General features: G+C 38.9%; 1 protein-coding gene across 1 annotated transcript in view; it reads left to right on the top strand.

Annotated features, from left to right (window-relative positions):
- Cdyl2 (chromodomain Y like 2) overlaps positions 1–27,458 on the top strand; it is a 158,823-nt gene that overhangs the window by 18,083 nt on the left and 113,282 nt on the right. The window lies entirely within an intron of this gene.

Here is a 27,458-nt window from a genome sequence, read left to right as displayed (position 1 = left end):
AGCTTTTTCTATTAAACTAGAATTTATTCAGTTAACCTAGTCAGTGGTAAGAAAACTAACTGGTGTGTTAAACTAAGAAAAGACATCTACACCAAAATTGGCCACGTGTCTGCTTTGTCTGGCAAAGTGCTCTATGGTTGAGTTCCCCTGTTTCCTGCTGGATACCAGGCTCATTGGCAGAAAGACTATGACTAGACATTTGTGCTTGTAGTCTCAGGTTGTGGGACCTTGCTCGTTACACAGTGGTCTTAAGTCACCGCTCAGTGAATGGAGCGATTGAAAATATTGAAAGCCTCTGCTTCCAGCCTACCTTATGCTTGCCGTCCTTTACCTGTGTGTGGCATAGTCAGCCTTCTCCCGAGAAGAGTCCTTTAGATGGCCTTGGAAATTGAAGTTATCATTTTCCCTGCCACTGGATCCTTAATAGACTTAGGTAGTGGAAGTCCCTCTAGGCAAATCAAAATCTTCAAACCATCATTCATCGGTGTGGACAACAACTGGACAGAGAGTAGCCAGTCATCATCAACTGCATGTGGCAGAGCTGCTCCATATGAGCACACACAAAGGGCACCCAATGCTCTGCTGCCTCTGCCCTTGGCATCTCTGCCTCTACACTCGAGCCTTAGTGGGTTGGTCCAATTTGATATACACTATGCATTCCAGATTGGGTTGCCTGGAGACAATCTAACAGAGAAACTGATATCTAGAGAGAATCTAGGAGACTGTCAGGAAATAGGCCTGGAAGGATGTTGGGGAGGCAGGACTAGACAGGTGTTGATGTACAGCAAGATGGCAGCTAAATCCCCGCTGATCGTTATAAAGGTGGGCCTTCAGAAGCATCCCCAGTTGAGGCAAGGGGATGGAGCTCTTAGACCCCTGTATTGGATTGATTATTCAGTGCTGAAGGTTGCTCTGTGGGATGGGGCAGGGTAGCTCCCTTGAGACGTCTGTGAGGTTTTGTCAGCAGAGAGTCTCCTTGCAACTGTTGGACGGTTTATTCATCCCCAAAGAAGCCCTGCACTGAGTGCCACATCCTTGTATTGACATAATCTCTTGCTATTTACTGATGGGCAAGTCTTGGACTCACATCTGCCACACTGATGCCTCTCTTGAAGATATCATTTGTCAATTGCTACCTTCTGGGGACTCATAGCTGGCCCTGAGTACTGACATGTTAGCCACCTATCAAGCTTGTGATAGGATTCCAACTGCTCATGTGACACGAACCACAGACAGGGAGACATGTTACAGGGTATCACGCCTCTTGAGCACCCCACCTCATTCTTGGAACGTCTCCCACTGCTTGGTCGTCTCTGTGTCCTCACTTTCTGCCATTTGTATCTCAAGCCTGGCGGCTTACAAAATGATGACTAGTCTATGCCAGGCTTCCTCTGACCTCCTGTTCCAGACCAGATCACTGACTTTGAAGTCTCTGACACCTGCCTGGATTCTTCTTCTGAGCCCTAGAACTATCTAACAACTAAAGCTGGGCCCTTTAAACTCAATATATAAAAGCCAAACTCAGGATCTTCCTTCTAGCCCACATCTGTCCGTTCCCAAGCCAGAAATATGGTCTCTTTTGTTCTGTTCAGACACGGTGTGTGCTCTGTTGAACCAGCAGCCTGTATGTTTCTGGGGTCCGTCTTTCGTCTTTTTCATTCTCATCGCTGCAGTTCATGGAATACCTTCCGTCGTTTGAGTCCTTCTGGCACCTCTCAGGTGTTCATGCCAGCTTTCCTCTGGGGTGCCCTCATCATGATCTGGAAAAAAAAAATCAGGTGTGCTATCTTCTGGCAGCGTATCTTTAGGAGGCACGTCAGCTCTGTGTGGTTTGTCCCCCTTTCTTCCTGCTGTTACCCTGTGTGCAGTGTGCTCTACCCAGAGAGCTGCTTTTCACTCTTTAATATCTCGTTATTCATGATTGATCTCCTCCAACATTCTTCTACACAATGGACCAGCTTCAATTGTCAACCGTGCTCTACCCCCGGGAGCCTAGTTTCAACTCCTCCTCCCGGTTTCTGCTTAGGTGCCACACTTGGCAAAGCCTTGTTGCCTAAAGGTTTAGCAAAGGATGCTGGAGGAGCTAAGCATTGCCTTGGCCTTGGTGAAGTCTCTGGGTGATGGTGAATAAAGTTACACCTGTATTTTCGGTGCCATCACAGCCCTGAACATTATGTAGAACCCCAACACCCAGGTTCTTCCTGGAATTTAAGCACCGGTTGAAAGTCAAACTATATAATGGAACTTAAAGCTTTTCTCTTTTCCTTTGTATGTTCTTCATATACAACCCCATTCTTTTGGTATTCTAAAACTTGCCTGCGTATACTCTAAATGTTTCAACTTATTTTCAAAATCTCTCATTAGATTGTGAGCTTTGGATCTGTTTCATGTCTTCCGTCTTAAGCACGTGGCACAGGATGAGACTAAAAATCCATTCAATGGAAGAATTAATATGCTCTCGTCCTTCATGTTCATGAGAGCTGTGTTTGTCTCAGAGGTCTCTATAGATTCTTTGGCACAAGGCTGAAAGGAATACCTAATCTTTTTGTTCTGCTCAACTCTAGAGCTCCCCTTCTGCATCTTTGTTGGTCACTTGGTGGACAATCACTTCCCTGTTAAGTCAGTCTTAATGGGAGCATTGCATTGTCAATAAGACAACACAGTCCGGTTTTCAGAGGATCACTAAATCTTGGACGAGAGTTCCAATGCCATGCTTACTCTTTCCTGGGCATCTTTAGCTGGTGATAAAATGTGAGAGCCCCTTTGACTGTTGAAGAAGACAAGTGTCTGAGATTGGCTGCTTGCATTGCTGATTTCTCCGTGTGTTACACATGGGGTAGAAGCAGTGTCTTCCTGTGTTCCTCTGGGGAGTTGCCTTGAAAATCTTGATGACATTATTGTGTTCTTGTGCAAGATTTAATGAGGGAGTCCAGGGCAGCTTCGTGTGAGCTTGGGTCCTGAGAAAGTTTCTTAGTGATGATGAGTCTGACCTTTCCCCCTGACTGACATCACAGGCCGTGACGTTATGAGGAACTCTGAGAGCTGAATTTTCCTAGAAATACCAATTCACATGTCAACTGTTGGAAGTCAAACCAAGTAGTAGAGTCCAAAATCCATGCTGTTATAAAGAGGAAAGGGGAGAATTTGATTGTCTTGATATTTACATCACTCTCTATTTGCGTGTATTGAAACCTAAAGTCTACTTGGAAGAACAAGATGTTTGTGGAGACCGTGAAGCAGACTGTGGCTAATAGACAGAGGAAGCGAGCCACAGAGCTGCTGCCTTTAGAATGTACATAGCTTTCCTTAAACAGTAGACGCAGCTTTCTGAGTGGATGCGTGTTCTGCTGCGGTGGGGCTCATTGGGACATCTTCTCATCTTCTGTATCGAACATGGCAGAGATTGGAAGATAAGAATGTTGAGAGCAAAGCAGATGGTGGAGGTCTGGTTTGAGAAGTTTCAGAGGGAAGTTTGAGGGTCCCTTAATGACTTTATTCATGGCCCTTTGCTGTTTTGGGGTGAGAATATGTGGTTTTGGTTAGCTGGGGCTAAACAATCAGCTGTCATCAGCAAGACACCAGAAACTACTGACGCCATCTCTTTGATTTACTGGGACAATGGATGCTGGTTAATGAGAAATCAGTGGTGATTAGGAAGAGAGCAGCATCATCGAGGTGAAATCTTCTGGGAAGTCTTTCCTTAGAGTCAGTACATGAAAGCTGTGTTCAGAGGTGACCAAGGTTGCACCTCGTGCTGGTAGCCAAACTCGGTAGTGTAAGAGTCACCCAGTTAGTACTGGTTTTGAAGGCATGAAGGAGTCATGGAGAGCAGCTGAGACTTGGAATTGTGTGACATGACTTGAGTCCCCAAAGAGAGTCGAAGAGTCTAGGAGAGGCTATTGGCGAAAGTACAAACTGGTTTCAGCAAGAGGCCCCGGCATTTTGGAGATGCCAGTACCATAGGATGGCCACCAAGAACATCAGCGGGTGTGTAGTGGAGTCAGGGTGACCTGGAAGACAAGCAGTGTATGCTGCAGTGGGCAGAGCTGGAAAAGTGACTCAAGCCCCTTGGAGGAGCCCAGGAGATCATGAGCGGATCCCAGATATTGGACAGTGAGTTATATTTTATAGTGTTAGAGTTTGTTTGACTTTGTTGAGATTTTGACTGTGCCCTGGTTCTTCCCTCTTGAAGTAAGACAGAATCTATTTTTGGTTTTACAGTAGCCCACAGTTGAGAGACTGAATTTTAAAAGAGATTTTTAGATTTAAAAAGAGATTTTGGATTTTTAAATACACTGCATTTTCAACTGTTTGAATTTGTAAAGACGGTGGGACCTTTTAAATTTGTGAAGTGTTTTGTATTGTAATATGTATATTGATGTGTGATATTGGGGATGAACAGGAAGGAAAGGTTGTGGCTTAACAGTGATATATTTGTGTATCATGTTGACAAGGGGTCAGTTGCGCTTCCTAGTTTTATGTCAACTTAACACAAATTGGAGTCATCAGAGAGGAGCGAGCCTCAGTTGAGAAGGCTTCTATAAGTCTGGGCTGCAGACAAGCCTGTAAGACATCTTCTTAATTAGAGAGACCTGGTCCTGTGGGTGGTGATACCTCTGGGATGGTGGTTGGTCCTGGGTTTTATAAGAAAATAGGTTGAGCAAGTCAGGAAGCAACACCTCTCCATGGATTCCGCGTCAGTTCCTGCTTCCAGGTTCCTGCCCTGTTTGAGTTCCTGTCCTGCCTTCCTTCAGTGATTAATAGTGATGTGGAAGTGTCAACAAAATAAATCTTTTCGTCTTCAAGTGGCTCTGGTCATGGTGTTTCAACACAACAATGGTAACCTTAACTAGGGCAGAGGTCTGTCTAGGACAAGGTTTCTATTCTTATTCTTTTCAAAGTCAATTTATCACTTGTGTATTTCTAGAAATACTTCTAGTTCATGCAGTTTGTTGATGTGCAGTTGTTCATAGTGTCTTTCTTTAAAAGATTTATTTCATTTTATTATTCCTTTTTATTCTTTAATATTATAATATAATTACATCATTTCTCCTTCTCTTTACTCTCCCACACCCTTCCATACACACCTCCTTGCTCTCTGACGTTCATTGTCTCTTTTCCCACTGATTGTTGTTACATGCGTGTATATTCTTAAATATAACCTGCTCACTCTGCCTAATGTTACCTGTATGTAAGTTGTCAGGGCTAACCACTTGGTATTGGATAACCAGTTGGTGTGTTCATCCCTGGAGAAGAATATTTCTCCAAGCATTCTTTAATTACTCACAGTTCTTTGTACAGGACCAGTGATCTTCCCATTGTCTGCTTTGGCACGTCTAGTGTTGCCATTGTTCAGTTCGTGTGTAGACACTGTCAGTGAGACTCTACAGGTATAGCTTCTGATGCTGTGAGGGGACACACTCTCACAGCAAACTCCTTGATCCCCAGGCTCTTACAGTGTTCCTTCCGTCTCTTCTGCAATGTTCCCTGAGCTTTTGTGCAGGAATTGGTTTCTAGATGTATTCATTGGGACTGGGCTCCAGAACTCTGAATCTTGATTGGTTGTGGTTTTCTGTAATGGTCTCTGTATGTGGCCAAGAAAACTTTCCCTGATGAGGGATGAAGATTACACTTACCCATGGGCATAAGGACTATCTTAGTGCTGTGAAGAGACACCATGACTATGGCAACTTTTATAAATAAAAGCATTTAATTGGGACTGGCTTACAGTTTCAGGGGTTTTAGTTCATTGTCATCATGCAGGCAGACGTGGTGATGGAGAAGTAGTTTACCGTCCTACATTTGGATCCATAGGCAGGAGAGAGAGAGAGAGGGGGGGGAGAGAGGAGAGAGAGAGGAGAGAGAGAGAGGAGGAGAGAGAAGGAGAGAGCGAGGAGAGAGGAGCGTAGAGAGGAGAGAGAGAGGAGCGCGAGAGGAGAAGAGAGAGGAGAGAGAGGAGAGAGAGAGGAGAGAGAGAGAGGAGAGAGAGAGAGGAGAGAGAGAGGAGAGAGAGAGAGAGAGAGGAGAGAGAGAGAGGAGAGAGACTGTCAGTCTAGCTTGGGCTTTTGAAACATCAAAGCCCCCCCATGTCATACTTACTCAAAGGAAATCCATACCCCCCATCCTCAAGGTGTGGCACTCATGATGATTAAGCATTCAGATATATGAACCTATGGGAGCCATTCTTATTCAAACCACCACAAGTACAAAAGTTTAGAATGCTGTTAGGAATTATTCTGGTTTAGTAAAGTGGTAGTCACAGGTTCTCCTTCAAGATCTGTGACTTTACTAACCCAGTCTAGTTGACGAAGTTTCCAGTACCAGGCATGGTTTCCCCTTTGTTGAATAGATCTTAAGTCCAATTAGGGAGCAATTGGTTACCACCAAGGTATGACTGCCTTTAATTCCCAATAAGGGTTATTGTGCCATGCTGGTCCTTGTTGTGGTTCATAGGCATTAAATCTGGGCAGGACTGTTGGTTGCTTCCCTTTCGTAGAAGCTTTCATGGTTCCTTCTGGTACCACGGAAGTTAGTCCTCAGGAAGGATGCATTCAGGTGTTCCAGCTCATGGACCTATGGGCCCTCCGTATGAAGTGCATGGTGTCTTCAGCAATACTTTCTACTTCTGGGGCCAGCTGAGGTCATATCAGTCATCAGCAATGTTTTGGGAGTCTATTGGACAACCTGACTTACAACTTAAAAGAGGGCTTCTTATGTATGGTCTTGGCATTTTCGTTAGATCGATTGTCTTTGACTCTTGGAAGAAGCATTGTCAACCCAGATGACAAAATTTTGTTTAAACTATGTTTTTATTCATGCACAGACTTATGTGTTCTACAGGTTTTTAGGTAGGTAGGTAATAGTATGATTTCTCGTGACTTTTTTCTGATACTTTCACTGTTATTTTACTGTCCCCTCTTCTTTTCTATTTATCTTTCTCCCTTATCCCTAATGGGAGCCTCATTTACCCAACTATATCATTTGTACCCTCCTATTTCTCTCTCTGTTGTTTCCCTTTCTGCCCATGACAGCAATAGTCCATGTTGACTCCCCTGATTTCTGCAGTTACTCCAGGATATGTACTTATATCTGAAGATGGGAAGGTAAGCACTTCCAGTGAAAGTGAGCATACAGTGTTTGTCTGTCTGGGTCTGGGTTACTGCATTCAGCATGACCTTTTCTAGTTCCATTCATTGACCTGCAAAGTTCATGGTTTCATTTTTTCTTACAGCTGAATAGTATTCCATGTAATGCAGTACACATGTACCCGTTTTTGTTAGCCATTTGTCAGTTTTAAGGATATTTAGGTGGCTGTTGTACACAGAGCAGCGGTAAACGTGCCTGATCAAGATGCTGAGTTCTTTAGCTGTATGCCAAAGAGTGGTATAGCTGGGTCATATGGTAGATTTAATTTTAGCATTTTGAGATTTTTCCACACTGATTTCTATAATGAGTGTATCAGTTTGAAGTCCCACCAACAGAGAGTGAGACTTCCCTTTTCCCCATACCCTCTCCAGTATTTATTGTTGCCTCCTTTGTTGATCTTTGCTATTATGACTGGATGAAATCTCAGAGTTCTTTTATTTTCATTTTCCTAATTACTGGGGAAGATGGACTTTTTAAAGAAATTTCTTCTTAATTTTTCTTTGTTTTGAGAATCCTTTGTTCAGGCCCCAGGCCCATTGTTTTTAAATGGGTCATTATTTTGTTTCTTGCTTCTGTATTTTTGAGTTCTTTATATAGTTTGGATATTAATCCTCTTTCAGACACATAGCTGGCAAAGATTCTTTCCCATTCTGTGGGCTTCCTCGTCATTTGGTGTTACTTTTTTTTAACCTGTACAGTTCTAGTTTTATGAAGTCTCTCTTGTCAATTGTTGGCCTTAATTTTAGGGAAAATGGAGTCTTAATTAGAAAGTCCTTTCCTACAACTCTACTATGTAGGGTACTGACTATGTTTTCTTCTAATGGTTTCAGGTTTTATGATTTAAGGGTCCCTGATATACTTGGAGTTAGTTTCTTGTGCAAAGTGATATACATGGGGCTAATTTTATTCTTCTGCATGTGGACATTTAGTTTTCCCTATACTGTCTGATGAAGAAACTTTATTTTATTTTGCTTATGTTTTGACATTTTTGTCAAATATTAAATGGCCAAAGCTATGTATATTCTTGTTTGGGTCTCAATTTTGTTCTATTTATTTACAAGTCTATTTTAGTGCATGTACCATATTGGTTTTCTAACCATGGCTCTGTAATATAGCTTAAGATCTGGAATGGTGATCCCTCCAGCATTGCTCTTGTTCAGGATTGTTTTGGCTATCCAGGTTATTTAGTGGTTTCATATAAGTATGAAGTTTCATATAGGGTTTTCTATTTCTGCAAAGAATGAGATGGATATTTCGATTGGGATTACATTGGATCTGTGAGTAGCCTTTGGTAAAATGTTAATTTTCATAATTTTAATTCCACCAATCCATGAAATTGGGATGCTTTTGCATTTTCTAGTGTCTTTCCCTGTTTTTCTTCAGAGGTTTAACGTTTTCATTGTTGAGGTCCTTCACTTCCTTGGTTAGGCTTATTCCTAGATGTTTTCCTTGGAGGCTATTGTGAATGGGAGTACGTTCATGACCTGTTTCTCTGTATGTTTATTGTTGGTGTGTAGGAAAACTATTGATCTGTACAAGTTGATTCTGTAACTTGCCACACTGTTGAATTGATCATTTCTAGAAATTTTTCTGGTAGTGTTTATGGGACCTCTAATGTATAGTATAATATCATCTGCAAATGAATTATTGTTCCAGCTTCTGTTTGAGCACAACAGTGCAAATGAGTGGGTATAGTGTACATCCCTGTCTGGTTCTTTACTTTGGTGTATTGCTTAAAGCTTTTCTTCATTTAGGATAATGTTGGCTGTGGGTTTTTCATATGTAGATTTTCTTATGTTGTGGCATACGCTTACATTCTCTATAAGCTTTATCACAAAGGCTGTTGGATTTTATCAAAGACTTTTTCTGTGTCTATTGAGATGATTGTGTGCTTTTTGTCTTTAATTTTTTATTACATTTATTGCAAGTATTGAACCATACTTGCATTTTAGGGGTAAATCCAACTTGGTCATGATCGGCAATCTTTTCAAAATATGTCTCTATTTTGCTTGCAAGTGTCTTATTGAACATTTTTGGCTGTTTTCATCAGGGATATTGGCCTGTTGTTTTCTTTTTGTTGTTGTTATGTCTTTGCCTAGTTTTGATATATGACTGGCACTGGGCTTTGTAGAGGAGCTTGTGAGTGTTCCTTCTGTGTCTATTTTTTTGTTATTTTTTTTGGATAATTTAAGAAGGATTTAGTGTAGTATTCTTTGAAAGTCTGGGAGAATTCTATTGTGGATACATCTGGCTCTGGAATGCTTTTTCTTAAGCTGGAAGGCTTTTTATTACTGTTTAGATCTCCTCATTTGTTATGGGTTTGTTTAGGTTTTTGTCTTCTTGGTTTGACTGAACCTAGATATTCATCTTTTTCTTTTTTTTTTCTCATGGTTTATTTTTTTTATATTTAAAAATTTCCATCTACTTCCCTCCTCCTCCCCCCTTCTTGAATTTAATGAAAACAAAGACACAACATACTCAAACCTATGGGACACAATGAAAGCAGTGCTAAGAGGAAAGTTCATAGCACTAAGTGCCCACTTAAAGAAAACGGAGAAAGCGCTCATTGGTGACTTAACAGCACACCTGAAAGCTCTGGAAAAAAAAGAAACAGACTCACCTAGGAGAAGTAGAAGACTGGAAATAATCAAATTGAGGGCAGAAATCAACAAAATAGAAACACAGAAAACAATCCAAAGAATCAATGAAACAAGAAGCTGGTTCTTGGAGAAAATCAACAAGATTGACAAACCTTTAGCCAAACTAATCAAACGGCAGAGGGAGAACACGCAAATTAATAAGATCAGAAATGAAAAGGGGGACATAACCACAGACACAGAGGAAATTCAGAGAATCATTAGATCTTACTACAAAAGCCTGTATGCCACAAAATTGGAAAATGTAAAAGAAATGGACAGTTTTTTAGATAAATACCATATACCAAAGTTAAACCAGGACCAGGTAAATGCTCTAAATCGTCCTGTTAGTCGCGAAGAATTAGAAACTGTTATCAGAAACCTCCCTACCAAAAAGAGCCCAGGACCAGATGGTTTCAATGCGGAATTCTACCAGAACTTCCAAGAAGACCTAATACCTATACTCCTTAAGGTATTTCATAATATAGAAACGCAAGAGTCACTGCCAAATTCCTTCTATGAAGCTACAGTTACCCTCATCTTTTTCTTTTAGATTTTCCAGCTTAACAGAGTATAGTTTAAAAAAAATACCTAATAATATTCTAATTTTTTCAGGTCTGTTGTAATTTTTTTGTTCATTTGTTATTGTGTTAATTTGGGCTCTCTCTTTCCTCCCTCCCTCCCTCCCTCCCTCCCTCCCTCATTACCTATTTCTCTCTCTCTCTCTCTCTCTCTCTCTCTCTCTCTCTCTCCTTCTCTCTCTTTCTTTTCTGTTCATTGGGCCAAGGATTTGTCCATTTTATTTTCTTAATCAGCTCTTAGATTTATTGATTCTTTGCATTATCTTCATAGTTTCTAGTCCATTGATTTCCATCTGATTTCATTATTTCTTGCCATTGACTGAGTTTAGATTTGTCTCGTTCTTGTTTTTCTAATATTTTTGAGTTGCATCATTAGGCAATTTATTTGTGCTCTTTCTGAGTTATAAAATGTAGGCACTCGGAGCTATACATTTTCCCCTTAGCACTGCTTTCAGTCTGTCCCAGAGGTTTTATTATGTTGTGTTTTCATTTCCATTTATTTCTAGGAAACATTTAAAATTTCTTTCTTGATTTTTTTCTTTGATCTGTTCATCATTCAGTAATGGGTTGTTTAATCTCAATAATTTTGTATATTTACTAGTTTTTTTGGGGGGTAAATTTTAAGTCTTATTTAATTTTGTTGAGTTTGTAAAGTTTTGTTTTTTGTCTCAAGATGTGTCCTGTGTTAGAAAAGCTTTTGTGTGCTGCTAAATAGAATGTAAATTTATGGTATTTGCATGAAAGATTTTGTAGACATCTGTTAAGTCCATTTGATGTATGATATCAACTTATTCTGATACTTCTTTATTGATTTTTTGTTCAGATGACATGTTTATTGGAAAAAGTGGAGTATTGAAATCACCCACTATTAATGGATTAATATTAATTAATGTCTTTTAATCCAGTAGTTCATTTTTTTTGAAATTGGGTGTACCAGAGTTTGTTGTATGTATGTTTAGGGTAGTAATATCTTCTTTGTTAACTGTTCCCTTGATTAGAATGAAGTGTTCCTCTTTATCTCTTTTGATAGGTTTTAGTTTGAAGTATATTTTGTCAGATATTAGGATAGTGACACCTGCCTGCTTCCTGGTCCCATTTTATTGGAGTCCTCTTTGGCCATTTTTCTTACACTAATGCAGTGCCTATTTGTAAAAGTAAGAAGTGTTTCTTGTAGACAACATAAAGATGGATTTTTTTGACCCATTCAATCAACTTATATCTTCTGATTGGAGTATTGAGATCATTGAAATACGTGTGTTAATTGCAGCCTTTGTGTTAATTATTTTTGGTGTTGTATTCTCAGTGATACTTTATGTTGTAAATAATTATGACTTTGTGTTTCTTTCCACAGTCTCTCTGATATGCTCATTATTCTCTTCAGTTAAAACATATTGCTTACTATGTTTTCTTTAGGGTTGATTTGTTGAATATAAAAAATTTAGGCTGTTTATATCATGGAATTTTTTCCCCTCCTCCTTCCATTATGACAGATAGTTTTGTTGGCTATATTAGTCTAATCTGGCTAGCATAGTCTATAAGCATTTGGAATCAATTGCTCCAGTTCTTCTGAATTTTAAAATTTCCACCGAGAAATCAGCTGGTATTCTGATTGATTCATTATCCTTTATATGTGACTTGAGCTTTTTTTTCCTTGTAGCTCTTAATACACTTTTTGTTATGTATATTTAGTGTTTTAACTTTGATTTGTGGATATTTTCTATTCTGGTCTTGTCTACTTTGGTTCTTTGTGTTTATTGTATGTATATTGGTGAGTCTGTCCTTAGTTTGGGGGTAAAACAGAATATTTCATGTATTTGCATTATTTAATTTTTAAACTAATATTATATATATGTCTATGTATAGATGTACACTTGTGTGAGTACAGTGCCTTCAGAGTTCATAAAAGAATGTAAGATACCTTGGAGCTGGAAATAGAGGCCACGTGGGGCTTCCTGACATGGCTGTGGGTGCCCAAACGTGATTCTTCTTCAAGAGCTGTATGTGCTCTTAAAGACAGAGCCATCTCTCTAGTCCCTGTAGCATTTTTAAAAATTACTTTTATTCTTGTTTAGTCTCTAGAAATTTACCCTTTCTGCAATTTGAATCCTTTAATTTCCTCAGGTGGCTTAGCTAATTTTGTTCATTTTTTTCAAAGAACCAATTTTTAAAGAATTTTTTCTCATTTCCTCATTCTCTCCTTTAGGGCCAATCCTTGTAATTTTCATGCTTCTTCCAGCTTTAGGTTTACCTTTTTCTAGTTAGTTGCAGTTTACAATTAGTGACTGATTTGTGACCTTCCTTCCTTTTTTGTGTTCATGTTTACATTTGTAAACTTTCTCTCTCAACTTGCTGTTTCTCTCTGCATCTGCTGGTGACTCCAGACTCCACCTTTCTTTCCTCCCATCATTCTCAGTTTGGCTCTCTTGTCTAACCTTATCCTGTTCAGCTATTGGCCAGTCAGCTTCCTTATTAAACCAATCAGAGTAAAATATTCACATTTTACAGAAGGATTAGTCCACAACATTTCCCCACATTTGTCTAATTGAAAAGGAAGTTTATAACATAGTAAAACTATATATAACCAAAGTTATTAAATGACAATTTCTGTTACAATAGCCAGTTCATTTGTATTTGGCAAAATTAGAGAAAATATTATTTTATCTTTGTAAGTCTAAAGTTTTATACCTAATTTACCTTTTACCATAACTAAGGAAAACTTTAGCAATGACTATCTCATCTTCAACTCCATCAAAGAACCCAGAAGAGTGAAATGTTACTTAATGACAGGGACATCTTGCTCCCAAAATTCTTCTGTAATGTTGGGGCATTCAATTTTGGCTTACAGGCTTAGTATGTCTGATGAAGTTTTCTGAGAAGCAATGAATTTTGAAGAACTGTCCTACTTTGTCTTGTCAAAGTTTGGCAGTTACTTTCTTTTGTGTCCTGCTCATCCAATTTGAACAGTTTACTGTTAGCGATTGAGGCAAGGACAGTTTCTTTGCCAAAAATGGCTAGCTTTTTCCGTAAAGAACGCAAAGTCCATATGGATTTTCTTCATTGCCCATCATCTTCTCTGAAGTAGATCGATGCTGCCAAGAGCAGATGAGTCTCACTGCCATGAAAAGTCTTAGGTTATTAAACATATTAAATGTCATATTCTGTAGGTATTTGATGTGTTTAAAGATCATCTATCTATCTAAATACATCTGTGTATGACTTTGAAAATATACCTAACATCACTATAAGTTTGACTATTGTAGATGTCTATTAATCTGTATTTCCTAATTATATATTACATTGTTAAATGAGTTGCATTATTGTAATACTCTAAACAAGAGTAGAAACATACAGTATAACAAAATTAACTTGAAATTTGTATTAATAAATCAAAATTCATACCAGTGTAAAATATTTTGAAATTAATATTTATTTTTGGATTAAAGTAGATTCAATAATCTACCTTTTAATCTCATTATTTCTATATTATATCACTATTTTTCTTTTTCAGAAAGACATTCTTGAATCTAATCTCCTTTGTTCAGCTTTTTTCCTGATCATTACCAATAACAACTTGTAACCAACCCTTCTTAAATGATAATAAATGTCTATAACCCATCTTTTGGGAATTGTGTGTTGTTCACTAGACTACTTCTTGTTGTTTGGGAGCACTGGTAATCTTTGAGGGAACCTTGAGAAAATCAAGGTAGTTATTAGGTTTTGGTTGGGATAGTTTGTGATGTTCTACCATCTCAGCCAGCAACGTTGAAACTGTTCTGGATGCTGGATCACTGACGTCATCTGTCTTCACTGGTATCTGGTTCCCTTGCTTTGAAAATACATAAACTGTTAAATGTAACATATATATCAGCAATAATGCAAATATAAACCGTACGTTGTACACAAGTCAGCCAAAGATGATTTTTCTTTATGTGTTTGAACAGGTAAAATATACATTATGTGTCTTGTAGTTCCTCTAGGTCTATGTCTTTATGTCTGTAGTCTTCATTTCAGGGAGTCTTCCTCGATCAAACCTGATCATCTTTCACTTTGAACGAATCCATAGCCTTTTATTTTCTGTGGAAATAAAAGCAGTGAGTTTGAAGCCAGCTTGGTCTAAAGAGTGAGTTCCAGGACACCCAGGGCTGTTACAAAGAGAAACCCTTTCTTGAAAAACCAAAAAGGGAAATAAAAGCAGAACCTCTTTCCCAAAGTAACATACCTTTTTGATTTCTATTTTGAAATCAAGACATTTTTAAAATATATAGGTTAGTTTAATCCTGCAGCATTTATAATCAAATGTCTTTTAGCAGCTATTGCTCCTTCCTCAGCAGTCAAAAATTCAAAGACAACACAGTAACATACAGTATCCAGACGCTGTGTAGTTTCCATCTTTATGTGGCTTTTTTCTTTTATATAATTTTACTCCCTTTTAAGGACTTTGTTTTATTATTTTAAAACTAATTTTTTAAACTGGGAGGTGGTGGCACACGCCTTTAATCCTAGCACTCAGAAGGCAGAGACAGGTGGATCTCTTTGTGTTTGAGGCCAGCCTGGCCTACAAGAGCTAGTTCCAGGACGGGCTTCAAAGCTAGAGAAACCCTGTCTCAAAAGAACCACCAAAAAGCCCTAATTTTTAAAAGCTAAAATTATATATGTTACTCTTTCTCTTCTCTCTCCCAAGCCTATGTGTATTTTTAAACACACTGTAACCTGTTTAGAGTTTTTTTTCCCTGAAACTGTCTTTACTGTGCATCTGTTCATCTAATTAGCCTCTTTATTGATTGGATTGTTTGACTGTTTGCTTATTTTCGAGTCTTTTGTATATTCTATCATTCTTGATATTAATCCTCCATCAGATGGATACTTTGCAAAGGTTTTCTCCATTCTGCAAGCTGCCTCTTCATTCAGTTAACCTTTTTTTTTTTTGGCTGTGCAGAAGGGTTTTAATTTGTCAGTTGTTAGCAGGTTTTCTGAGCACCTGGACATCTGCTCAATCCTGCCTAACGTCCTTACCTGTGCCTGCATCTTGAAGTGTTTCTCTTACTTTTTCCTCTCACAGTTTCAGAGTTTCAGGTCTCATATGAAGGTCTTTGATTCCCTTGGAGTTGATTTTTGTCATGGGTGAGATAGAGAAATCTATGGAGTTGACTTTTGTACAGGGTGAGACTGAGGGATTCATGGAGTTGATTTTTGTACAGGGTGAGAGAGAGGGATTCATGGAGTTGATTTTTTGTACAGGAGGAGACTGAGGGATTCATGGAGTTGACTTTTGTACAGGGCGAGACTGAGGGATTCATGGAGTTTATTTTTGTATAGGAGGAGACTGACGGATTCATGGAGTTGATTTTTGTACAGGAGGAGACTAAGGGATTCATGGAGTTGATTTTTGTACAGGAGGAGAGAGAGGGATCTAGTTTCATTCTTCCCCATGTGGACATTTACTTTTCCCTGCATCATTTGTTGAAGAGGCTGTTTTTTTCTCCAATGTATATTTTTGTAAAAAATCAGATGGCTCTTGCTCCATGGGTTTATTTTGGATCTTCTATTCTCATCCACTAATCTAGGTGCCTGGTTTGGTGCCAGTATCACGTTTGCATTGCTATAGCTCTGTAGTATAACTTGAAATCAGGGATGGTGATGCCTTCAACATTGGTCTTTCTGCTCTGGATTATTGTGACTATGCAGAATCTTTGTTTTTCCATATGAATTTAGAGACCTTTTATTTTAGCCTTTCAACAAAGAGTTAGAATTCTGGTGGAAATTGCATTGACTCTGTAGATTTCTTTGGATGATATAGACATTTCCACAATGTTACTTTTTTCAATACCTAAGTGTGGGAAGTCTTTCTGATGTCCTCTTCAATTTCTTTCTTCCAGCCATTATAGACATACAAGTGGAAATTTATCAAAAAGCAAAATGAAACAAAAACCACAACAACAGCAAATACCAAGCAAAAGATTTACCATATGACCTAGCTGTACCACTGCTGGGGTTTCCACTAAAGTCCTCCAAGTCAATACATTATAAGAATCAGTTACTCCTTAGCATAATTGTGATACTTGTCACAAGGCTGTGACATGGAACCAACCTAAGTATCCAAAAGTAGAGGAATAGATAAGGAATGCACAGTCCATATTTACATGGAAGTTTTTTTTCCAGCCATAAATAAGAGTAGAATTAGAACATTTTCAAGAAAATGGATGCTACTGAAAATATTCATATTAAGCAAATTAATCTAGTTCAGAAAGATACATATTACAAATTTTCTCTCATTTTTGGTTCCTACATTTTATGAAGATCCTTGGAATAATTTATGTGTATACAGTGTGAACTTAGAAGTAAACACTAGGGGAACAAGAGGTCTAAGGGGGATAGGGATTATGTTTAACAAGAAGCATAGATTGTATGAAAATGTCATTGTGCAACACAGGACCATGTTTAGTAAGTATACACCAAAAATTGAAAACAAAAGCATTTTAGGACTTTTGTCCAGAATTCACGGAAAACTATTGGTTAATAGAAATGAGAAGATAATCTTGTGTCTGTCTTCCTGCCCCACATGCAGTTCTTATTTTTCTCAAGGTGAAGAGAATGGCCATCACAATCCTGCCACTTTCCTCATAAGGCTGTCTTTACATTCTTAGGTGGTGCTAGGTACGGCTCTATAGTTTTGAAATCAGCTGTATTCATAGGAGCTCATGCCTCATCTTCTCAACTATATTTTAATCAGTTTCTTCTCTTGGCTCCATGTTTTAAAAAGTAAATGAAGAATTTTAGTGATTTAGATTAGAAAGAAATATATACTCACTACACACACACACACACACACACACACACACACACACACACACACACACACAGAGTAGAGTCTGGAGAGTTGACTAAGTGATTAATGCTCTTGCTATACAAGAATGAGGACCAGAGTTCAGATCTCCAGAGACCTCTATCACTTCTGGATGGGCATGACAGCCCACTTTTAACTCCAGCCATTGGTACCTGTATGTGTCTCTGTATGTTATGTGCATGTGTGTGCAATACCTGTGGAGGCCAGAAGAGGGAGTCTGATCCCCTGACGCTGGAGTCACAGGTGGTTGTGAGCTGGAAATTGAACTCAGATCTTCTGCAAGAGAAGTGTGTGCTCTTAACCACTGAGCCATCTCTTTAGTTCTTGTAACAAGCTTCTTAGGGGTGACCTTCCGTATTTAGAAATAATCATATTTTATGACAATGCATTTTCATTTTGCTATTATTCTAAGTTGAGCCAGTTGCTCTGGTAGAATTTGGGTCTTGGCATTTTTAAATGTGATTGACCTCTGATTTTTTTTCTTCCTTATGTATGTGCTAATTTAGTCAAGGTTTTAATGTCAGAGTCATGCTGGTTTCTTGAAATTAATTGATTAGTCTTTCATTTTCTCCATTTTCAAGGGTGGTTTATATGACAGGTCAGTTAGACTTTCTTAAAGGCCCATGAAAGAAAGAAGTTGGTTACATTTTCTACATCTGGAATATTTTTTGATATAGCTTTGGCAATATTTGTAAATGAGTTGATTTTCCATATCTTTGTTCTTTTGTAACTTTTGGTGTTTTACATCAGTGAGACAGCATGCATGGCATCTTCATTTTAACAGATACCCAGAGGCACAAAGAGTCTCTTCCAACCTTTTTGAAGCATCTCTTTCTTACATTTGTTTGCCCTTCCTAAGATGGTTGGCTTCCTCTTTTCTGTATCATTTTTACCACCAAAGTTTGCCTCTAACATTATTTTTTTAAAGTAAGTTCTTTGCTTTGTTTTCTTGTCTTACACACTGTGCAGTTTGCTGATTCACCATCATCCGTTCCTTCATCTACTTAGTTGTTTGTACTTTTAATTGTGAAATGTAATGTAGAAATAAAAGTGATATACATAGTGTGGATTCTAATTGTTCTTAATAATAAAAACCCCCAAGTCAGATATAGGGGTAAATGCTGAAAGATCAGAGAAGCAGAGCAGCCAGCCACTAGTTCTTACCTCTGCCAATGCTCAGACCAGACAGGCGATCCTATCTCTAGGAATCCTCAGACTGAATCCACAGACTGAATGTTCTCTCTACGAAACCTCAAACTGATTCCCGAGCTCTTGTCTCCTCCTGTCTTATATTCCTTTCTCTCCCTAGTTATATCACTTCCTGACTCCACCTCCCTAGTGCTGGGATTAAATGTGTGAGCCACCATTGCTTGGCTCTGTTTCTCTTTTAGACTGAGTCAATCTCATGTAGCTGAGAGTGGCTTTGAACTCACAGAAACCCGTCTGCCTCTGTCTCCTGAGTGCTGGGATTAAAGGTGTGTGCCACCACTGCCTGACCTCTATAGCTAACTAGTGTAGCTAGCTCCACACTCCGATTTTTCAGGCAAGCTTTATTTCTTACAGCACAAGCAGAAAGATCACCACAGATATCTGCATTCAATTTAATAGTAAAGATGGATGTACTAAAGCCATAATTCAAGAACCCCGTTTAGCCCTTTGTATGACCTATGACAGCAGGTGTCCTTTCCCTGCTCTAGCAGATGACTCTTCTTCCAAATTTCAGGTTCGGTGTCTCCCTGAGTTTTTTTTTTTTTTGAGTTTCACCCCAAAAACATATGGATTCCATAAGATAAAAGTTGCTTGGTTTTTTTCCAGGTTCTGCACTTCACAGAATTGGACTAAAACCATATGAATTCTGCGTCTTGTTTTCGGCTCAGCATTATGTTCTTGAGATTCCCTCCTACTGATGTAGCTAATTTTTTTTAAAGTAGTAGATTTCTTGCGAGACTACGTGGGTGCATATTCACATATGCCATACATAAAACTATTGTGATACAGCCGGGCGGTGGTGGTGCATGCCTTTAATCCCAGCACTCGGGAGGCAGAGGCAGGCGGATCTCTGAGTTCGAGGCCAGCCTGGTCTACAAGAGCTACTTCCAGGACAGGCTCTAGAAACTACAGGGAAACCCTGTCTCGAAAAACCAAAAAAAAAAAAAAAAAACCAAAAAAACTATTGTGATACATAATATATAACATTAAAAAGCAGGGTGGTGAGTTTTGTCAGCCTGTCACAATCGAGAGTCACCTGGGAAGAGTCTCGGTGAGGGGTTGTCTAGATCTAGTTGGTACATGTGGAGGTCCGTGGAGAGTTATGTAGATGATGTGAAATGAACTGGGAAGGCCGCCCACTGTGGGTGGCGCCATTCCCTAGGTACGGGATCTGTATAAGAGTGAGCCGCACACCAGCATGCATGAATTAATTCATTGCCCCTTGTTCTTGACTGTGGATGTAACGGGGCTAGCTGCCTTCACTTCCTGCTGCCTTGACCCTTGCTCCATTGAATGAGTGGAATTAGCCTTTTCTTCCTTAGGTCACTTTTGTCAGGGTGTTTTATCATAGTCACAAAAACAAAACTAAGATAATAATATAGACCATTACAAATACAAAATATAGAAATGTATGGAATCTATATGTTCTATTGTCAATAGGTATTTGGGATTATTTTGGTTTCTTGTTTTCTTTTTATGCTTGGCTGTGATGAATAGCAATATTGTAAATATATTTGTATTTAAAATATTCTTCTGGCATATTCATGCCAAACTCTTCAATTCCTGGGTCTTCGTATCTGTCCAACTTACCAGATTGTTGCATATTTACCAACTAATTTCCAGAGAATTTTTTTTCTTAATCTTGATTTGTTTCCGATCAGATTGCCTAGTAGGCAATCTGAGTTGAGTGTTTAAATCAATTATTTTCACATTTGATTCTTAAAAATAATAAAGAAAACACATAGAGCCATAGGTTCTTTTCAGAGTATGGCTTTAACTGTAGTGTTTTATTATATATAGTCTTAAAGTATTATGCATGTGAGTGTTTACCTGTATATACGTGTGTGCCACATGTGTGCAGTGCCTGTGAACACCAGAGGAAGGCATTAGATCCCTTGGAGCTACAGGTGATTGTTAGCTGCCATGTGGGTGCTGAGAGCTAAATCCTGGGGTTTATAAGAGTAGCCAGTGCTGGTAGCTGCTGAGCCATCTCTTCAGCCCCAATATAGTCTTCTAATAGTCATTAAAAAATAGAAATAGAATGTATTTGCAGTTGCTGTTTGTCCTGTTACTAAATGATTATTTGGAAGGATGTTTATAAATTTTGATATAATCAGTTTAATACTACTTTTGTTTCCCTTTTTGTTTTTATATTTTCAGGGTTTTCCACATGACTAGATTTATGAGTAAGAAATTTAATTCCTTTTTGCAATGTGTTTGAATTTCTTTTGACTTAATATAAGATGAATATTTTATTGATACTTGAGAAAAATAGCCACTTGAAAGCATAAAATTCTATACCAGTTTTATATAAATTATTAATATTGATAACTGAGATATTAAATAAATCATCAATTGTATCAGACAAACTTCTTAGATCTTGCTAGGTTTGCCTATGATAAGATTTATTTGTAGTCCTATGTTCTTGTAATATATGTGGTAAGTTTCTATGATAATACATAGAGAAAAGTATTATAAATACTGATATATTTGAAATTTATACTATTTCAGCTTATAGTTTTGGTTAATCATGATTTTTTTCTTTCTTTTGGTTTGACTATTTGTACAATTTTTATTTCTGCTAGTGTAATTTTTTGAGTAGTTTTGCTGCTAGTGTTGTAAGAGTTTTCTGTCTTAGATCTGGCTTTCATTTCATTTATTTATGTTTTGGGCATACATTTGCTGGGTACAATATGATTTGTATGACCTTCAGGCCACAGTTCTGAGTTTTATATCAATCATATTTTCATGTTTTTAGCCGAGAATCAGGATGCTTCTCTATCAGTTGTCAAGAGGAGGGCACTAATATTTCTGTTCTGAGTAGGGTATGCCTGTTTTTCCTTATAAATTTGCTAGCTTTTATATTGTTTATTTTACTATAGTTTTGTTAGTGTTTGCCCTAATAAATTTTAAAATTTGAGTGTGTGATATTAGGTACATACAAATTTGTAACTTCTCTTTACCCCTTAGGATACTGGTCTATTTGGCAATATAAAATATGTATTCTTTTTAATCATAAAAATGATTTTTGCACTTCTCTCCCTCTCTCTCCCCGAGCCTCTCCCTCCATCCCTTCCTCTCTCTCCCCCTCTCTGATTTAAGGCAGGGTTTTACTATGCAGTCCCAACTTGGAACTGGGCATGTAGAATAGGTTGGCCTTGAACTCACAGAAATATTCTTATCTCTGCCTCCTGAGTACTGGGATTAAAGGTGTGCACCACCACACTTGGCAAAGTTATGTCTCTCTTTTTGTGATTAGGAGTCATATCATGTTCTTTTAGTGATTGCATGATGTGCATTCCCCTCATTTTACACCTACCTTTTCTGTAACCAGATGTGTCGGCTGTATTTTTGTAAATGGGATGTAATTAGACCTTTGGCATTCCTGAGAGCCTTTATATTTTATTTGGAATATTTATATCATTTATGCTTAATATAATTGTGTGCATATTTGGATTTAATACAACCATTGTACTGTATACCCTTCCTCCCTCCCTCCCTCCCTCCCTCCCTCCCTCCCTCCCTCCCTTCTTCCCTCCCTCCCTCCCTCCCTCCCTCCCTTCTTCCCTCCCTCCCTCCCTTCTTCCCTCCATCCCTTCTTCCCTCCATCTTTTTTCCTTCCACCTTAATAATTAAAAAATACACATTTTATTAGCATGTTTTTTGTAATATTTATTTATCATGTATACAATATTCTGTCTGTGTGTATTTCTGCAGGCCAGAAGAGGGCACCAGACCCCATTACAGATGGTTGTGAGCCACCATGTGGTTGCTGGGAGTTGAACTCAGGACCTTTGGAAGAGCAGGCAATGCTCTTAACCTCTGAGCCATCTCTCCAGCCCCTGAGCATGGTTTTATAACATGAAAATATGCAATTATCCTGGCAGTTAACGCTCCAGTAGTGTACTGCCTACATGCTGTTTCAGTTGAGTTCCTTGTTGAGTAGCGAGGGTAGTGAAGTGAATGGGAGCATGGTTAATATGAATTGGTTGAGTGTCTTTGCTACTAATGCAGTAGTCTGGAGCGTTCTTCTGTTTCAGATCTATGCTCCTCACACTTTTGCATTATATAGTCTTTCCCATTTCTCCCAGCCTGTATGTTTTTGCATAACAACCTAGTGATTCTGTCCTAGGTAGCTGGGCATATTATATAAAAATGAATCCTATTCCTCTTCTCTTCTCTTTTTTTGACTTACCTTATATCATTCCAGTCTCTCTACCTTGAACCACCCCATTTGCCCTATTAACCTCTCCCTCTTTCTCTTTCTCTCTCTCTCTCTCTCTCTCTCTCTCTCTCTCTTCCCATATTTCTTTCTTTCTCCCCTTCCTTCCTTCCTTCCTTTCTTCTTTCTTTCTCCCCCATATTTCTCTTTCTTTCTTTATCCCCCATATTTCTCTCTCTCTTTCTTTCTCTCTCATCTTTCTTTCTTTCTTTCTTTCTTTCTTTCTTTCTTTCTTTCTTTCTTTCTTTCTTTCTCTTACAGCAGAAAACTAGATTCACTCTTGCTGATATTTTACCCTCTTCTTGTCAATGGAGAGACCTCAGAGCTCTTTTGTCCCCACAGAAGAGTTTCTACAGGACCTTGTATTTCTCTGATGTCCTTGTGATTCTCATTTTTGTATGTGTCTTTTTTGTTATTCTCAATCTCCATCCTTGCACCTGGAGTTATTTTCTGAATATCCTTTGTTTTCCTTTAGTGAATTTTCCTTCATCTTGCTTATCCTAATTACACATTCATTGTTACAGTTTACTTATTTATGTAAATGTGTACATGTGTGTGATGGCCGTGTGTGGAGGGACCACTTGTAGGAATTGGTTCTCCTCTTTTACCATGTGTGTTCCATGCATCAAACTCAGATTGCAAGGCTAGATAGCAAACACCCTTATCCACTGGACCATTTCTCCAGCCCCCAGTTTATTTTTATTACATGTTAACTTTAATTTTTTGAGATAGAGTCTTACTATGTAACTGATCTGGAACTTACTATGTAGATTTAGTTAGGAATTCACAGAGGTTTTCTTGCTTCTCCCTCATGAGTGATTAATGGTGTGTACAACCATGCCTCGTGTCCACATTCATTCTTAAAGGGTATTTTTTTTTCATCGAGTGGAGAGTTATCAGATTGCAAGTATTTCCTCCAGTGAACTGAAGATTCCCCTCCAGTGTCTTTGAACCTCCATGGTGGCATCTGCTGGTGTTTGCTGGACTGATTGATAGGGCTGTTTCTCCCCATCAGTCCAGGAAGTCCTCAGGTAGCCCACCTTTCTTCTTACTTGTCTTTCTTTTACTGCATTTTGAAATCTAAGTCTGTATACGTTGTTTATTAATTATTTTTTTCTGTTTCATTATTTTTCTATTTCACCCACATTTCAGTTTCCAAATTCTTCAAATATTCGTGTGGATCTTAAATTTTTCCTCTGTGTAGTTTTTAGTGTCCATTTTTTTTGTTGAAGATTTTCATGTTGTCTTTTAGCTTCCGATCATGTAAAACCTGTATCTGGTATTTCCCCACCAGGAGCCTCTGAGGGCCTGTACTTTATGATATTTCTCCTGGATCTTATGAACACTGTCTTCTCTCCTCATGTGTCTGGGTATCTTTGACTGAGTTCTTGGCATTTTGATTTGGAAAAGGATTTTTTGTGGACCTAAACTGAGGGCTGGAATAAATTTATTTTTCTCTAGATTGATTTTTTTCTTCATTCGCTTTTGTAAGAATCTCTTGAAATACAGGATCATCTCAAGTCACCTATAGGGATAAACGACAGGGGAGATTTTCTTGACCTTTCTGATGAATCCAAGGTAGGCAGTGGCCATTGTGAGGCTAACGTTCTCACCACCTTTCCTTACCCCCAGGGTAGTAACCAGTGCCCAGGGCAGACTCCCATTGGGTTGACTTTGTCATCTTTTTAGTTGACTCTTCTGGTCTACAAAATATACAATTCTGTATTTGCCTCCTGTTTTTCCATTTTCTTTATTGCTTAAGTGTACAATTGCTTCCCACCATGTTTTCATGTGTGTGTGTGTGTTGTGAAGATGTTGTCTGAACATGAGTATAGGCACATGCATGTTGGTGCATGTGCAGTGTGTACGTGTGCACATGGAGGCCTAACGTTAGTATGGGAATCATTCTCCAGTGATCTCCCTTCCACCTTATTCACTGAGGCAAGTCCCCTCAATCAAACCCAGAGCTTGCCGATGTGACTAGTCTCTCTAGTCAGCTTGTTCTGGGGAATTCCCTATCTCCTCTCTCCAAGGCTAGAACTGTACATGTGATTCCACACCCATACAGTATTTACTTGGGTTCTGGGGCCCTGACTCCAGTCCTCACGCTTGTGTGGCGAGTACCGTAATCACCAAGCCATCTCCGCAGCTCTGCACTTTGGAGTCTCCCATTTCTCCATTTTTATCTTGTCAGGACTCAGTTTCGAGGGTGGCTTTGTCCTGATTTTTGTTAACACTTGGAGACTTTCTACTTTGCTACAGATTTTCAAGTGGTCTCTCTTATTTAAAAAAGATATCTTTCCTATAACCACACTGAGAAGGATTAGACATCAGATATAAATTTTACTCCTATTTTATGCCATATGTGCCCCATTTCTGAATTTGTTGTTTGATTCACTTTACAGTGGGTGCTATGGATTTTTATTTTTATTTATTTATTTTTGTCCAGGAAGAATATATGGGTAATACAGTTCTGGACTCTTGAAAATCTGAAATAGAAAAAAAAATGGTGCTTTTACATCAACTCCATATCTGGTTGTGTTGGTTGCGGTATGTGTTTTTCTCTTTGAGAAGCTCAGTGTGTTGGGGCTGCAGAGGTGGCTCAGCTGTTCAGAGTATTTGCTGCTCCTGCAGAGGATATGGGTTTGGCTCCCAGCACTGATGTGGCAGTTCAGAATCTGAAGCCCCAGCTCCGGGGGATTTGCTGCCCTGTCATGGCCTCTGCGTGCTCTGTACACATGCAGTGTACATAAACAGATGAACACACACACACTCAGAATAATTAGAAGATTTTTTAACTTTTATTTTAATTTAATAAATTTCAGAAATCCACCTGTGTCTGCCTCCCAAGTGCTGGGATTAAAGGCATGTGCCACCACTGCCTGGCCAGTGACTTTTTTTCATTAACTTTTTTTTTTTTATATTGATTCACCGGAGATTTCATATGCTTCCCAATCCTACTCGTTTCCCTGTCCCTCCATATCTGCCCTTTTCCCAAAGGAAAACTAAAAAAGAAATAATAAAAATAAGATAAAAAAACAAAAAATAAAATAAAAATGCAACAAAGAATATTAACTAAAAAACAAAATCCAATGTAAAACAAACACAAACACTAAAAGCAAACAAAAGAAAAAAACCCCACTTCGTTCCTCAGTCTTTATTGCCTCTCCGTCACCCCTTCGTTCGTCTTGGTGGCACCGGGAGCTGCTGTGTGTCCTGCAGTCTGTCCTTTTGTCCACACAGCTTCACTGGTACACCTGTGTCTCGATCCTGGACTTCCCATCCCTTATCCCTGCTGTCTGTAACGCACCCAGCCTGTCTTACAGCGTTCTAACAGTCAGAACCGACTGAGATGCCTGGGTACCAGTTTGTGCAGTGGGAAATACACGAGACATTCACATTGGGAGTAGTGGCAAATGACCAAGTTCAAGGCCTGATTGGGCCAGGGGAGGAGGGATAAAGTGGAAATTCCTGTGATACTGTCAAGGTATGTAGTGTACTTCTTGTCTCTCTTCGCGGGCACGGTGTGGCTGTTTGTGTTGGTGGAAGGCCTGAGCTGTGTAATTCAGCCAACACTCAGCTCCTAGGCTGAGGAGGCAGCGTTCAGAAGAGCCAGAGATGATGGATAACTCCAAGGAAACAGTGTCTTCCCGACACAACAGCAGTGATGTACATATGCACTCACAGAACATGGCAGCGTGCACAAAGTCTATACAGGTTCATGCTACACAGGGTCCCAGCGCCGAGAGAGGATGTGGACGTGGATCTCCACCTGTAACCAAGATGCCGTCTGCTATTGATGCCCACTCACAAGGGAAAAATTAGTTTTTCTCCAATGAAGTCTTACTGGGCTCATTAATCACACTTCAGGGTAGGCCCCATGCCTAGAAGTGGTTGGACAAAACAAAACAAATTCCATCTTTTTGTGGACATTTTGTTTCATTTTGTGATTTTTTTTTGTCTTACTGGATTTTTTCCTTGTTTAATTTTTTGTTTTGGTGGATTTTAGCTTTTGCTTGTTTATGGTTTTGATTTTTCTTTTAAAAAGAACATAAAATTGGGAGGTGGGAAGGATATGGAGGAATTAGAGAAGGGGAAAACACTGAATATACATTGTATATTCAAATATATCAAATGTGTGTAATAATAATAATAATAATAATAATAATAATAATAATTTAAAAAAAGACTAGCCTACATAGTGAGTTTCAGGATTGCCAGATCTGCACAGTGAGACTTTTTCTCAAAAAAAAAAAAAAACTTCAAAAAAATATTCTTTGGACTGGGTGGTAGTGGCGTACACCTTTAATCCCAGCACTCAGGAGGCAGAGGCAGGCAAATCTCTGTGAGTTTGAGGACACCCTGGTATATAGAGCTAGTTCCAGGACAGATAGGACTGTTACACAGAGAAACCCTGTTGTTTTGCTTTCTTTTGTTTTGTTTTTTAAGACCTCGCTCCTGTGGTTTGTGGTGGGGTGAATGGTTTTGTTGCTCTGAATCCTGGTGTCATGTGTGTTTGTTGCTTCTGTTTTGGTTGTGACCAAATTCCCAACAAGAAGAAACTTTAGGGCAGAAGGGTTTCTTTTCTCTCCATCCACGGGATCTTGGGAATCATTTGCTGTATTTCCTCGGCTTAGCAGGCAGAGTTGGGATGAGAAATAGGGCTGGACTGAAAACCCCAGGCTGTCCTGAGCCATGCATGCCCTTCAGCTGGACCAAACAGCAGCACTGTCTTCAGACCAAGGGTAGGAAAACACATTGCATTCAGATTTCAGTACCACACATGAAATAGAAAGATCTAACAGGATAGATGGGAAGAC

This window comes from Arvicola amphibius, chromosome 15 (assembly GCF_903992535.2).
Source record: "Arvicola amphibius chromosome 15, mArvAmp1.2, whole genome shotgun sequence".
NCBI lineage: Eukaryota > Metazoa > Chordata > Mammalia > Rodentia > Cricetidae > Arvicola > Arvicola amphibius.
The sequence above is the reverse complement of the archived record's forward strand: the minus strand, read 5'-3'. Positions and strand labels throughout refer to the sequence as shown.